Source organism: Amblyomma maculatum, chromosome 5, assembly GCF_055883805.1.
Source record: "Amblyomma maculatum isolate TAMU_Amacu chromosome 5, ASM5588380v1, whole genome shotgun sequence".
NCBI lineage: Eukaryota > Metazoa > Arthropoda > Arachnida > Ixodida > Ixodidae > Amblyomma > Amblyomma maculatum.
This window is the reverse complement of record NC_139348.1, coordinates 57,399,138-57,415,457: the sequence shown is the minus strand read 5'-3', so window position 1 is coordinate 57,415,457 and position 16,320 is coordinate 57,399,138. Positions and strand designations below refer to the sequence as shown.

Genomic DNA, 16,320 nt, shown 5'->3' with positions numbered 1-16,320 from the left:
GCGATCGCGCACTTTCCACCGCCCGCCGGCAAGAAAGCCGTGCGCAGATTCCTTGGGCTGTGAGCTTATTATAGACGATTTGTCAGGAACTTTGCGCACATTGCCGAGCCGTTGACGCAGCTTAAAAACGCTGACGTACCTTCTAAATTGGAAGCGCCGCAAGAACAAGCCTTCGCCGAACTTCAGCGACGGCTATAGTTTCCTCCTGTCCTAGGCCATTTTGGTGAAAACGCCGAGACCAAAATTCACACCGATTCAAGAAGTTTGGGCCTAGGCGCTGTTCTCGTTCAAAAGAGCACCGGACAAGAGAAAGTTATCGCCTACGCTAGCCGTACCCTGTCAAAAGCTGAACCCAGTCATTCGACGACAAATAATGTCTTGCCATCATTTGGGCTACATAAAAATTTCGCCCATATTTGTACGGACGACCATTCAGGGTTGTGAGCGATCACCATGCTCTCAGCTGGCTAGCCAACTTAAAATATCTCTCAGGAGTCCTTGCGCACTGGAGCCTGCGCCTTCAAGAATTCGACATCACAGTCGTCTACAAGTCAGGCCGCAAGCACTCCGATGCGGACTGCCTGTCACAAGCCCCCATTGATGCGCCGCCGAAAGAAGACGACGAAGACGCCTTTTTTGGGACCGGTAAGCGCCAGCAGTTTCGCAGAACAACAGTGATCAGACCCTGAAATAAATGAGCTAGCCAATTACTTAGAAGGAAGGATCGCTTCCCTCCCGCTTTGTTAGAGCGTTAGCTGTCCTCTTTCGTGTTAGAAAATGACATCTTTGTGAAGAATGGCTTTGCGTCCAGCAGGACCGCACACCTTCTTGTTGGGCCTATAAACTTCACAGACGAAATTCTACAAGTGTGTCACGATGAGCCAACGGCGGGACATCTCGGCCTTGCATGCACATTGCATCGAATCCGGAAGAAGTGTTATTGGCCACGATGTTTGGACATTGTGTCTTTCCGAAAAATGTGTCGTCCCTGCCAATAATTTTGACCTCTTCCTAATTTATGTAACTTTATTCTGCCAGCCATTTGCTTCCGTTATGGACGGCCGAGCAATGAAAGAGGAAAATATAGGCGTTAAAATTATTTATTTATTAATGCGCTTCAAGGGCTCTGCTGCTTGCACACTTATGCAGCAAAAGAGCGAAGCTATATTGTTCATGTTGGATGCTGCATATGTTTACAACTTATATAATGTGTAAGGAGGCATGAGATCAAGGCTAATGGGTTTTGTAAAGTTTCGTGCTAAGCGATTTGGGTTTTACAACGGAACTGAAAAAAATATAAGGTGTGTGCATCATCGTGTTTCTGCCAACAGTATTACCGGCGAAAATTGTTATTTTTCTTATTGAGTAGTACCAGAAATTAGCATTTATGGGAGGTATGCAGTAGCAGAAATCAGTTTATCATTTCTCTGTAAAGCTTTTACCTACTCGGGGTAATTGTGTTTTCATGCATGCTGTACATCAAGAGGATGGCGAACGATGCGGTGTTGCTCTGGTTGCTATACACGACTTCAGAACCCAACAGCACCGGATCAAAATCCCGGTCGTGAAGGATGGTTTGGAATGAAGTGAGAAACAAGGCGCCCATTTGCCGTGCGATGTCAATGCGCATTAACGAACCTCTGTTAGTCAAACCTTCCGCAGTCCTCCTCTAGGGCCTCTCTCAAAGCTTGAGTACCTTTGAAGCTTAAAGTCGTGAAAACCAAAACTAAACAAAACAGACTCGATGAACTGCGTTGAGTGTCCTCGGGTGCTCCAGGTGACGTCACCGCTGGTACCTGTCGAAAAGCCAGTAATCACGTCCACATGATGATGGCGTCGTGCTCACGTTGTGTGTGTGAGAGAAGACACCCTCACAGCCATATTGGGCATTAAGTTCGTTGCTGCAAATGACAGCAAACGATTTTACTTGAAGCACTTAATAAGTATAGTCTACGTATCGCTCACCGCGTTACACGCGCTGCAAACGGCGCATACACGAGACGCAGTTTGTAGCGCCTATCGTCCTTTAGAGTAGGTAGTCGAAGTGGAGTCACCTCGTAATAGGAAGCGAAAATGCGTCAGCCCTTAAATGATTACTGTTTTTGATTTGTACACAGTTAATAAAAGGATGGCTTCATTGCCAACCTTGTGCGTCTTCAAGAACAAACCCTCTACAAAATGATGCATATGTAAATACTCCTTACAAGTCAAGTAGACACTTGTTGTCCCTCAGGTGACTGCTGTGACTGCTCCAGTGCAAGAAATAGCAACGTTAAGGCGACATATCCCCGCCACAGAGGCGCAGTGGTACTCAGTGCCGGTGTTGGAACCGGAATACTCCGGTTCGAACTATGCTGCCTGCTTTGGAGAATAAATGGCGCAGAAACGGAGTGGTATCCGCATGCTGTGCGATGTCTCGTCAAGTTAATAAATCCCAGGTTGTCGAAACATCCAAAGTCATCCACTACAGCGTCTCTCATTGCCTTAGTTGTTTTAGACGTTAAACCATACAAACCAAACCAAACCCAACCACAGCTGAGGCGACTTGTACTTTTTCCGCAGCGGGAGAGTGAAGTGCATGGTGTAATAATGGCAGTGCTTCCCGTAATACGTCCACAGTGTGCGAACATGGTGGTTTTTTGTTTTGCGTATTGCGGCAAGACGTGGTCAGATACATAGCGTTCTGCGCTTGCGCATTCGTTATTTGCGCAGCCTTTACATAATCGCAGCTAATGTGTGTTTAATATTAAGGACGTTACATAGAGTAGCCACAATAGCGAATATTTCTGTACAGAGGGTGCGTGCGTACCTGGTGTAAAGGCATGCGTCCGAAACCCCTCATCATCTCACTTGAGGCCAAGATGCTCTGCTCACAAAGCTCGCCGCTATGCATAAAACCTGAACATTTCTTGCAATCGAAAGTGATAAGTTATCATCTTAGAAAACCTACTGTTTTTACTGATATTACATGTGTTTGCCCCTGATGAAACCAGTCAAAAGCAACGTGAACATTACACTCTTAAAAAAAAGGTTGGTGAATTCACTAAGTTACTACTAACCTTTTACTTGTCACATAGATCACTACCTTCTTAGTAACTCGAGGTAGTAAAAATACAGCTAGTGAAATTTACTACCTCAGGAAGTTAGTGAACAGTACTAGCGGCAGTTAGTAGTAGGTTAGTGAACACCAACACCTTCGTGCATTATAGTTTGCCATTGATGGGTAGTGGAATATACTACCTTCTAGGTAGTACGCACTACTACCGCACCTAGAGATTCTTACTACATAGGACGTAGTGCTTATTACAACATATACCTAGTTCTTATTATGGGTTACCATTGAAAAGGTAGTATAATGTGCAACCTTTTCTTTAGTATAAAACACTACCTGGCCTAGAGGTTCTCACTACATAGGTACTAGTGCTTACTGCGGCAGAAACCTGGTATCAGTTGCTACCTGTATGGAGCCAATATATGCATCGATAGGTAAATTATTTCTGAACATATTGAATACCTTAATAAAGATTTGGTAAATAAAAATAATTGTATTATCCGTAATATGTGGTCAATTGTAATCGGCTTCAAGTTCGGTGCAACATTGAGCTGATCTACAAACAAGATGCTAACTAATTTTACCTTGTTGGCACCAGTCTTCAAGCAATGATGACGACAAAATTTCGGGACAACAAATACTCACTTTATTCGTATTTAAAGACAGTGTGGCTATGCCCTTTTTAATGGCAGAAATCGCCCTGAGAGCTAATGGGCATAGTGGCGATGAGCTTCTTAGGCTGCATAAATGCTCTAGCACTGCGCAAACGTTTTCGTTGCGCGTTGAATGCCTAAAATTAAATATCCAGTAGCTCTCAATGGCATGCGTGAGTCCCACGATGACGTCCAACATTCGATCTTGATATCTTCAAACCCAGCATATATTGCGTCAGCGTCATCAGGGTTCATCCGGACGCGCTCCAATGCTGGGTAGATGTCCTCTAATGGAACATTGAAAGTAATGAAATTAGAACTTCATAAATTAATTTATAACAAATTTATACTTACTGGCCTCACCCGGAAATGTGGCTTTCAATTCTTTCACAACCATGCAGAGGCAAAAGTTCCACCATTCAGTAGCAAAGTGATCTGCAAGTATTACAGAATTCACATATATTAAAATCACTTCTTCAATGACAATAAAAGGGAGCAATAAAGACTTAGAACTTATGAAATTGATTTTTTTTCTCTCAAATAATGAAGTCCGCAGTTTATTGAACACGCCTAAATTCCACTGAAAATTATTACCTTTATTTCATATATTCCTGTGCTTTCAGATTTACAGGCTGTTTTGTTTTTTGCTGAACACAAAACAACATTCATAGAATTATGATACCACACACAGATAAAAATTTTTGGGATGGGTATTTTATACAATCATTTCCAGAAAACAACAGATTTTCAGCGCTGACAAATACACACACATAGGACAGGCACTGAATATCTTGTTTTTTTCGAAACACCACAATGAAACTTCTTTAAAAAAAAAAAGCATTTTATATGCAGTTCAAAAAATTGCTACACCTTGACGTGAACTGGAAATGATTTAGTCATGTAAAAACAATTGCTAGGCTAGTTGGTTCATATCACAAAATGAAATAAAAAAAAATAAATATAGATTCGCAGATATACATTTTGGGATGGATATTTTATAGAATAATTTCCAGAGAAGGAGAGATTCACAGCGCTAACAAATAGAAACTCACAAATACACACACATAAGAAAGGCGCTGACTCCATCTTCTGTTTCGAAAGGACACCAAAATGAAACTTCTTAAAAAAAAAAAAAGAAAAGATCTGTATGCAGTTCAAAAACTTCCTACAACCTTGTCGCAAACTGGAAATTATTTAGTCAAGTAACACCAGATGCTAAGCTAGTAAGTGCCTTTCACCAAAACAAAGCTTCTCCCAAAAAGATAGATATAAACACACAGATATAAATTTTGGGATGGATATTTTATGCAATCATTTCCAGAAAAGGGAAGGTTCACAGCGCTAAAAAATACATACTCACAAATAGACACACACAGGACAGGCGCTGACTCCAAACTTCTTAAAAAAAAACAAAACAAAAATACATACGTTTCATTTTGCTGTCGTTTTGAAAAAAAAAAGAAAAAAAGAAAGTTGGAGTCGGCGTCTATTCTTTGTGTGTCTATGAGTGCGTACTTGCTAGCGCTGTGAATCTTTCCTTTTCTGTGAAATGCACAAACTAGCCCAGCAATTGGTTTCACTTGACTAAATCATTTCCAGTTTGTGACAAGGCTGTAGGAATTTTTTGGACTGCGTACAGATTACAGAAACATATTTCTAAAGACCCGCGTAGCTCGAGCAGATGCACTAGGATCCAATAATTGTATGCAAAACAAAGCAGAAAAACTCAGCTTATACGGTCTTGAAGTAAGTTTGTGACCAAGTTATATGTTCCCGACAAATAACAAAAATGTCAGCAAAAGTTTGAATTTACTACAAACCTACAGTTTGCTACAAGAAATTCTAGGACTGCGGGTGCCAAAAAATAACAAAAATGTCCACAAGGTTTGGGTTTACTACAAACCTACAAATTACTACAAAAACACGATAGAACTGCGATGTAATCACGTGCGAAAAAACATGATTTAGTTAGACTTGTGCAAACCTTATTCCAAAAAATAAAAAAAAAGGACACATTGCTTCCTTCGCACGAGGCATAGTTTTTACTGTGTTAGGTTCGTTTTACTTTCAGCGGCGTTTATGCTCAACAAAAACAGCATGTTCACAGGACAAAGAAAGGCGACAACAGAACATGTGCTACTGTCCTCTTAAAACATGTCGTTTTCGTTGAGCTTAATGTTTGTAGCAAATGGCACTACAGCTTACTCTGTTCAATTTCACTTCAACAGAGGTGGCATTATTTCAACGGCATTTACTTCTTGTCAGGATCAGGAAACACTCGGCCACAATTTATTAACAATGGCGATAAATAATTACTTTTGCAATACACAGGTCTTTGCATTCCAAGCAGTGAAGGTGAAAACGGGCAACTTACCTCGAAGCGCACGTTTTCTGCACCATCCCTAAATCGCCATCCAGCAAAGCATTTATCAGATCTTCCTGCCGATGCTGCCCGCTGGCTTGAATAACTCTTTCGGTCTTTCCAAATCACTAGACATGGGCGACGAACACAGCGCTTCGGCGTCACTCTTCCCGCCAAAATCAGTATCGGTGGCAGACGGCGAACACGAGTCGAAGCAGAACGAATGAAAATAAGCCAGTCTGACAAGTCAATGCTGGCCCAATGCCCGGCAAACGAGCGGCGGCGCTGCTGTCAAAAACGATGGGATCCTGGAGTCGATGTCTGCAAGAGCAACATTTACGTGGTGCTTGATGTGTGGACTTTCCGATGGTGCTCATGAACTTTGATATGTCGACCAGGACACGCAGACATTTACGAAAGTGTGAGACTTGACAACCAATATTCCAGCAGCACAACGACGACGCTCCCGTCCACAGCGCGCAGTTTCGCACAGCGGAAAGCATGCGTAAAGTGAGAGAAGAATATGCCCGAGTATTAGCCATCGCCCCACTGTTCTTTTTATAGCCGCGCGTGAAACCGTTTCATATTTCGGCGTCTACAGTCCGCCGAACTTCGGCCACCTGCAGCGCCGGCACGTTTGGATGCCTGGATCAAATGTCGACGGTACAGCCCCTGCCAGCCGTCCAGCCCACGCGCATTCCTCCCGGCACCTTTTTTTCTTTTTTGTGTGTGTGTGTGCGTGTGCGTGTGTGTGTGTGTGTGTGTGTGTGTGTGTGTGTGCGTGCGTGCGCGCGTGTGTGTGTGTGTGTGTGTGTGTGTGTGTGTGTGTGTGTGTGTGTGTGTGTGTGTGTGTGTGTGTGTGTTTACAGGATGTTGATGCTTGGACCATACGTAGAGAAAATGGAATAAATGTTGTTTGCAGGCAACTACATGCGAGGTGGAAAGGTATTGATTTCTGGCCGTTGTGCATTTCTGTTGCACTGGTGGAAAGCACAATGTTAAGATGAACAAAACAACAGCAGTAGACGCAAAAACCTTGTGCTATGCAACGTGAATACAAATTATTTTCAATTTTCTTTAAAAATGTGTTGCTTCTAAAATGACGCCATCCGCACTTGAGCGTTTGTCCGTGACTGACTGCAGGTCGTTCCCACAAAGCATCCCAGTTCACTATACTGCAGGCTTTTCCTGAAAGAGCTATGTGTCGCTCTGACTTTTTTCGTCACCGCATTACGCTGTCAGGAGCTCGCATGGGGCAAGAAAACTCAAATTCTGTAATGTTTTTTCTTTAGCTTGAAGAGTGCACAAAAACTAGACTTAAAGAAAATAAAACGAACGCCATTAAATGATTGAAAGTAATGTATCTCGTTAATTCTGGAATAAGTTTTAATGTATGACTGGCAAGAACAGCCAAAGCATGAATTTCTGAAAATATTGGTAAAGTTACGCTAGCAAGATACTATGGTAAAGTTGCCCAGGGATTCTAGCACTTAACTCGTCAAAACTACTAACAGAAACTCACTTGTTAGTAATGGGAGCCGTTACTACCTCAAAAAGTTGCGAGTTAGTTCAAGGTTAGTAAAAAGGTAGTACCCAAGCAGCACACCAGCATTGGTCCAACAATGGTTCATCACTGGAAAAGAATGGCATCAATATTGGACTGATATTGGCATTTGGGCATTTTACTACATTCTCCATTCTTGGCCCATCTTTCGGTCCAAGATTGGTCCAGTGTTCAACCAAGCTGGAGCCACCAATGTAGGCACAATATTAGACTTTCCATTCTTGCACCATGATTCTTGCCAATACTGTCCAGCATTATACCATCATTGTATTACCAATATTTGTTTAATACCAGCTATTCCATTGATGGCCCATTGTCAATGCCAATATCATACCAATGGTTAGCCATTGCAGGTGCACTGGCTACTCCATTCATGCCGCATATTGTCGATACCAATATTAATCCAATGGTTTATGGGTACACCGGCTACTCCATTCATGTGCCATTGATGATGTCAAGATTACACATTTTGTGGCACTGCCTGTGCAGGCCATAAAATGCAGCCTTTTTCATTCTAGCCATATTCGTGACAGCACATCGAACTTGCTGGGACAATAATGGCCTTTCAAATAGGAGTGGCCATATAAATTCAAATTGTTGCTCATGAGCAACCAGTAGATATTCACAAAACAAGGGCATGGTTCACAAAAAGATAATATTTATTGCAATTGTTACTATAGACGGCAGTTGTTACTAGCCAGCGCTGAGGGCACACACAGCAGCAGTTAGCGGGGCAGTGGCAGGGTTGGTCAGGGCAGGGCGGGCTCTCGGAAAGTGGAAGGGGCCAGGGAGCTGGAGGGCACACTCATAGGCGTAGTGAGGGGGCTGACCCTGCAATTGCATTCACAGGTGGCATGCCTGGTTCGCCAGGGGAGGTTTCAGCATAACGCCTTTTTCTTCCACCCCCCCTGTCACAGGAACCAGGCAGCCACCTGCGAATAAATGCGTGTGCCTCCAAATCGTCCACCCCAACTTTTTCGCAAATGGCACCTGCACAATAACAATGAGGAAACAAAATTTACAACACTATTACGAGGCATATATAATCGCGCGCATTATTTTACGAAGATGTAGAAAATTCCAGGATTCATGTACCGAAATTTATGGTCAATGAGAAACACTATACTGATGAGTTCCAGACTAGTTTCAGCTGCCTTGGGTTTATTAGGATGAAAGACGCATATACATTGCATAGCATGTGCCCTGTTGCATTTTGATCGCCTCCACAGCAATACGGCTGAGACAGCCAGTGTTTCATCCCACACTAGGAATTAGTGCTTGATTATCGGCTGTCTCCGCATATGACTGGCGCGCTAGTTTTTGGCCGCTCCTACGCTTTCTGCGATGTGCAAACAGTTTATACTAATAATCGTTACCAAGAGAATGTTCGGCGACCATTTTCATTTTTTTTAAATGGCTACATATAATATACACAAGTGATCTAAGCCCACGACTGCTGCACTGGCCGCTGGTTAGCTGATATACGCTTTTGACTGGTTTTGTGGGTAGTTCACTTAAACGGGAGCTCACTTAAACGGGTAGCTCACAGGTGCATCATTTTTACACATATACTGCTTGTCCAAGCAAATTTGATCCAAGGGATAAAAAAAAACATTTCGGAGCCAGGCAAAGGAAACCAGATATATATTGCTGGAAGCTACCTTGAGCGCCACAGAAAAGGTTTTGTTTGGAATCCTTATTGATATTATTTACCTAAATTACTGATTAATGACTTACACGATAAATGGTGTTGCTACTTTGAAGAGTACCGGCACAATCCACGTTTGATTATTTGTGATAAAGAACCCTCACGTCAGCATTTTGAACGCCAGATACAATAGGAAACCACGAAAATACAGAAATCTGATTCCCGGACAATACAATTGAGGACTTGGCTTGGCTCGACAGCCCTGTGTAGCGTTAGACCTACAAGTTGCCTATGGTTTCTTCGTCCGCGCCAGCACATCGTCCAACAAGACTGTATTTGTATTTTACAGCTGAAAAATACTGTTAAACTCATTTATATCCTTACCGCTTTGTAGTCATTATCCGCATTGCAAAGTTCGGCGCGCTCATTGTAACTCGAGCCTTCATGTGCGCCAAAGGGCCGACGCGAAGCAACCATCGCCAGCATATCACCCTTACTCATGCATGGGGCTAGCAATCTTAGCGGCAGGTTGTTTTGTCCGCTCAAAATCATGTTGTGAGCAGCACAGTTGAGGTGCGCGAATGGGCTGGTAATGGTTTCGGTATCTACATAACCCGGAATTTATCTACAGCTGGAAAAAAAGGTACACATGAGGTTTCTAACCGCAAATATTGAAACAGGGGTTTCCGAACGTGCTCACCGACTCTGTAAGTCCTATTTATTGTCTAAAGTGAATATTTAGTACTTGAAGCGAATAACCTCACTTCCCCACGTACAAAATAAAAATTTTCTGCGCTGTCCTAAGTGGCTGCCAGCAATGCACCACCGGTTTCCATCGTCTGTTTCTAATGGTTTATTTATAACCCTTGGCTCAAGCTATGGGGCGCAGCAGGTGTAATGTAGCTTGAATAAAACCTGCAAGAGATCATATATATGGGTAGATTTGTAAGGTTTACAGATTTCACTTACAAATTCTACAGGAATTGCGTCACTGCGGCCTTTCTTTAAAATTGACACGTAATAGCGCTATATTCGTGGCTAAAATAAAGTAATCAACGCATTAATTCAGCTTAGCAAATGCAGCTGTAACAGAAAGTGAGGTGTGCCTAGCTTTCTAATTTTCTTAGATGGCACAACCGTTCGAAATATGGAATATTAAAAAAAGTCCTTGATATTGGCTTTCTCACAGCGTATTATGGGTGCCTTAGATAAGAAACATAATCGAGGTCCCATGGCCATCTTTCGTTTCCAATGAAATTCTTATATGTGGTGGGCAAGTATCTAGGCACAAAAGAATTAACCTTACTTTTTCAAGATACGCGTAGTTTCCTCGAAAAAAAAAAACAATTGTATGGTATATCTACAGAGGTAGAAAACGCTGTTTTTGCCATTTCAAAATGTTGCAAGTTTGGATGCCATGATTTTGTCACTGCTCTTTTTTACTCACTAAATATATGCAGGTTTTATATTTACAAACACTATTAGAAACCTATTTTGTTTTTGCTGTTGTGTTATTAAAAAATCGCAAACTTTTCTTCAGGAGCGATACGCTGCAAAAATATTCATTTTTAACCTTATGTACTGGCATATGATGCATTAGGTTGGTTGCACTAAATATGTTTTCACTTCCTGACGCATGTTCTTAATTCCAGGCAGTATCTGGAGCTCCAGACCACTAGGTGTGTTCTCCACAACGCATCAAAATTGCTCAGAATTCGAAAACAGCAGTAAAGGGCAAATGTGCTGCAATTAAAAAAAGATCATCTTCGATTTTCATTCAAATCCCTCTCAAAAATCTTCAGTACCTCAAAAATATCACGGACTAAAAAGTGTTGCGTTATACTGTTTAAAAATATAACAATAAATATTAAACCGAGTGCTTGTGCTGATAATGGCCAAACTCAGCCTGCATTCTAGCAAGATCCAGTAATATCTTGGCACAGAAACAATTTTTCTACATTATCTAGGTTCCATTCTTTATTTCTGAAAAAATTTGAAGCTCTAGATTTGTGTGTGTATCTGCATATTATTTTGAAATTGGACAAAAGTAAGAAAATGGTAAAATAAGGAAAACTGATTAGAATTGAAGAAACGGCCGCAACATCAATTTTTATCAAAATCTGTGGAAACAATGCAAAGTACTTTGTTAATTTGAGTCAGTAAATATATTGAATTCTGCAAAATGTAACATTAGAAATATAAAAATGCTTGTTTTTGTTCTATAGATGTGCTTATATGGCTCCCCCTTACGGAATAGGCATCAAAACTTCAATTTAGTATTTGCTTAATTTAGGTACATTTTACCTTAAGTAAAATTTAAAACATTGTCAGCGCTTATACACCGTTTTTCTGCTTCTGGGACAAATACTTAATATAGCTTAAAATGGTATTAATTCACTATTTCTGTCAATTTCATGGCAGAACGCAAGTGAAGGCTGAACTTTTTCTCTGTCCTGCATTCTTTTTTATTGCTAGGTGCAATAGTATTCAATCTAGGTTATTAATATATTATTCCATTTGTCAGCTTTGACCACCACTAACAATACTATATTTTTGAAGATGATTTTTCAATGTGTAATTTTTATAATTACAATCTTAAGCAAATCGCTTTCCAGCATAATACTTTTGGTGGCGTTACAGAGAACACACATAGCAGCTTAGAGCTTCAAATTCTGCCTTAAATTAACAATATGACCTGCGTAATAAACACAGAATATTTTAGTGCAAACAACGCAATGCGTCACGCCAGTATGTAAGGTTGAACATTAACATTTTTGTAGCGCGTTGTTCTTGAAGCAAAGTTTGCGATTTTTTACTAAATCAACTGCATCAATGAAACACACTTTTAATACTTCTTATACAAGTAAACGTTACCCAAATGCGGTGAGTAAAAAACAGTGGATGACAAAATTTTACGCCACCAGCCGGCCTCCAAACGTGCAACTTTTTGAAACGACAAAAACGGCGTTTTCCAGCTTTAGTGATAGGCGTTTTTTTTTTTTTTTTCGAGAATACTACGCCGCATCTGGCAAACCTAAGGGTCATTCCTTTGTGTCGAGACATTAGCCCACGACATATGAAAGTTTAATTAAAAAAATGGTCATGGCACCACGATTACTGTTCCTGTCCGAAGACATCCATATTTGTTTTTATTTCGTCTCTTCAACAGGCTGGTTTAGCCAATGCGGTGAATAAAAATATCATCGCATATATTAAAGATTTTCGCGCTATATGTTATACCTAAAGCTACCTATATTGTCACAACTGTCATACATTATTTGTAGCTGAAACATCACAAAAGGGATTCGATTGCAAATTGTTCGCTAGTTAAATAGACGTACGAGATGACACACGTATGCTTTGTAGAATACAATTTAGGAAAGAGCAGATACAAACTACAGGCGAATAATGCTATGATATGGAGCATATGTATTACTCCGGTTAACAGTAAAAAATCAACTTTTAACATATTAATATATTCAACAAACTATTGCATGCTCACATAGGAACACAATTAATGAGCTCATCCACGCATCTAATGTCTATGGGCATTAGACGTGTGGATGACTTCGTTTTATTCCAATTCGTGCGTCACTCAAAATAATTGAACGAGAAAAAAGTTAATGTCTACACAATTTTCAGTGAGTATACCACAAATTATACTAAGGTGCTTCATATATGTCACATCACCTAGCAAGTGAAATGGGATAACAGAAGTAATCAAACTCTAACCCTGATCAGCATTTCGCTTTTGCGCCATCTTTGTAAGTTTTTAGGCAGGCTTTTCCACTGTTTATCCTCTTCTTTATACCCCTGCCACCCACAGGACACAAATCTTCTGGGGGTACCGAACTGTTGGTTTTCGCACCAGTGATACAACTTAATCGATCCATTTATACGTAGAAAACACTCTCGATGCGCACCTAAAAAAAATGAAAGCATGTATGTGTAGGCGAAATCATTCACCGGCGATTTAATAATATGATTTGAACAATAAAGTCAAAGGATCACACTCGAAGTAACAAAAAAGTGGTGGAGAGATAGGAATTGAAGCAATGAAAGGCGGTTGCTTTCTGGAAAAAGCCAATAGCAAGAGGTCCACCGTCTATAAGAATAGGCAATAAAAATAAGGCATATTTAAAGGTGCATGCAACAGTTACAGTGATGCAGTGCTACCTTTTTTTAGGCAGGCTTTTCCGCTGATTTTCTTCTTCTTTATTGCCCTTCCAACCACAGGACACATATCTTCTGGGGGTTGTCGGTTTTCGCACCAGTGATAATCGATCCACTTCTACGTAGAAAACGCTCCCGATGCGCATCTAAAAAAATGAAAGCATGTATGTGCAGGCTAAATCATTCACACATGATAAAACAATATGATTTGAACAATGAAATCAAATGATCACACCCAGAGCAACAAGAAAGTGGTGGAGAGATAGAAATTGAAGCAATGAAAGACGGTTGCTTACTGAACAAAGCCTATAGTAAGAGGTCCTGCGTGTTTAAGAATAGGCAATAAATTAAGGCACGTTTATAGGTGCATGCAGCAGTTAAAGTGATGCAGTGTTACCTTTCTGTTTCACTGCAGTGATTGGTATAAATATTACAGCAATTGCTAGGCATCTCAGGTAACCCCATTGAAAACTTCATCCAAGGTACCGAGGAGCAGTGGCGTGTTATTTGCAGCTGTTAACGGAAAGACAGGCTATCCTATGAGTGCATGCGCATTTCCTCCTTTTTGTATACTTGAATAAAAGCGACTGAACAGTGAGTGTTGTAAGAGGTGCAGCGTCCCTAGGAATGGGGAACAAAATTAAGTTTTAGTAAACAGAGGTACAAAAAGAAGCAAATATGCCTGCAATAATAGCATGATGGCCTACCTTTTGATCAACAGCTGTAAACAACCTGTCACTGCCAGTCGGTTCTTTAGATAGGCTTATCAATGCCAGAGCTTAAAGCTAAGAGCAATATGAGTAATGTTTATTGCGGTCACGGCCGTAAACAATTCTAGCGGAACACTCCATTACTGTAACTATTCAACCGTCCATTTATACATATCGTTCATTAAAGAACCATGCACATCATATTAAGTTGCTCTTTTCTACTCCCAAACGATTTCCTATAGAATTAGAATACGTGGATCGCTGCTTCGGTTTCAACATTCTTGCACGATGGCTATGGCGTGCACTTCATGCATACGGTACGGCACGTGAGGTACAAAGAGCTGTAATTGCCGAACAGGCGGACCTGACGTCCTGTCCCATTTCGCCTGAAAGTGCGCGCCGTCATCGAGCGCTTCGCGAGCAATATTTCGGACGATATGGTTGCCTCATACCGGCCGTCAATGTTTTGTACATTGTGTCCCGCGTGCACGTTGTTTACTTTGCAGTGACAGGGACGCAGTGCACACACGGCTGATGTGCCTTTTTGCATGTATTGTTATTTTCCCCCGCCCTCGAAGCGCGTCTGCGAAATCGCTCTCCTATTGTCGCCGCTTTCTGATAACGCCCTCACCTGAAGGCACGTGCTCAGAAGGGGGGCGTCGATTAAGAAAATTTTGAAAAGGGGCTCACTTGCGCTGTTCACGGCTTTCAATTCCTCAATATGATATTAACCATTATAAAAGTGGAGGTTCATTATGACTTAATTATAGCCTAGTCATCAAGCGGCATCACGCACATGTCTGCCCCACTGTAAAATTCGCTTGCACAGACGGCACGAACAGTTTTCAAAACTTCTTCTGTACATCTGAAAACAAACAACTGCCCTTAACTCTTAACAAAATCCAAAAACTGTGTGAACATGGCTTCCTGCGCGCAGAAGAGAGGCTGTCCAAAATATATGTACAAAGCCGGGCGCATAGTATCTTGTTACTAATTGATTGCGGCGCGCTGCACAGTCAAAAAACTGCGCAAATGGCTGCATGCAGTGTTCTGTCACGTGTTAGTGGCATACACACCTGTTACGCACGGCTCCTCTATTTTCGGCGCAAATGTTATTCATATCGCAGCCAGCAAATAAGTCCACGCACTTATTGCTTGCATGTAACCCGGACGAAAATTCGCTTAGTTCTTGAAGTCATGCTTCGCGCAGTTGTTTCGAGGAGAATAAGGAAAGAGAACATTTGGGACTGGTAGGAGATTATATAAAACCAATTATGAAGCAATGGCATGCTGCAAAGATATATACTCACGGTCTAAGATGACGGCGTTCACTGAGTCCGATAATGCCGATGGTATCCCGCCGTTGCTGTAATCCGTACTCCGGCGACATTTCACAGCTCAGCTATTCACTGATATGTAGCAAGCACCAACCGGAGCACATGGACATGTATAGGCGCAAGAGAAAATTATGCACAGCACAATGAAAAAGAAAATTAATGAGGGAAGAAATTAAAGAAAGTTTTAAGAAGCTGTCACAAGTCTTGTAGCGTCTCCAACAAGCTCTGAAATGAACGCTTCGGGAGGAGGCCGCACAGCAGCGCAGCTGGGGATGCTGTCTGTTGTGTCTTGCACGTAGACGCGTAGGCGAGGGGGAACAACGACCCGCTCAACCAGCGCGTGATTCCCGCCGCGGTGTTGTGTTCGCAAGGGCTGCGCGTGGGAACGAAGGACCAACGACCCTCTCAACATTCCATTCGTCCTTTACCCAGCCCTCTTCTGCTTGCACCGGCCAGCCGTGACTTCGGACCGTGCCGATGAGCGGCCGCCAGCGCGCACCGCTCGAGTCGAGTTCTAATAAATAGTTTTGTTTTGTGTGTTCGCAAACGCATTGTTTCTTCAAGCCAACCACGGACAAACATTTTCTAAAAAAATAGAAAGCCTCCCCATCTACCATCCACATTCTTGCGTAAATCCACACAGCTGGTGCATCGACAAATGCGCGCGTCCCCTCCCTTTCGCCACCTATGATCGAACAAAGGATGGTCGTTCGACCTTTTATATTTACTTCAAAATATTATATACTGTTGCGTGATGACTGATTAATAATGTCAAAGAGGTGGAGTTCCGCGCTTCTCTTCTATTCTGGCCAACTTTGGTT

At 41.8% G+C, this 16,320-nt stretch overlaps 2 long non-coding RNA genes across 3 annotated transcripts; both read right to left on the bottom strand.

The window, feature by feature from the left end:
- Positions 1–3,682: 3,682 nt before the first annotated feature.
- On the bottom strand, positions 3,683–6,423 carry LOC146188369 (uncharacterized). Its single transcript, XR_014707192.1, has 3 exons — positions 6,080–6,423; positions 4,060–4,140; positions 3,683–3,990 (listed from the first exon to the last, which is right to left on the bottom strand). It is a non-coding gene; the product is annotated as an uncharacterized LOC146188369 (long non-coding RNA).
- A 1,440-nt stretch (positions 6,424–7,863) lies between these two features.
- On the bottom strand, positions 7,864–16,108 carry LOC146188368 (uncharacterized). Of its 2 annotated transcripts, none has more exons than XR_014707526.1 (3): positions 15,473–16,108; positions 13,012–13,202; positions 7,864–8,621 (listed from the first exon to the last, which is right to left on the bottom strand). It is a non-coding gene; the product is annotated as an uncharacterized LOC146188368 (long non-coding RNA). The 2 variants fall into 2 exon arrangements; XR_014707525.1 differs by lacking the exon at positions 15,473–16,108 and adding an exon at positions 13,456–13,519.
- Between the last annotated feature and the right edge of the window lie 212 nt (positions 16,109–16,320).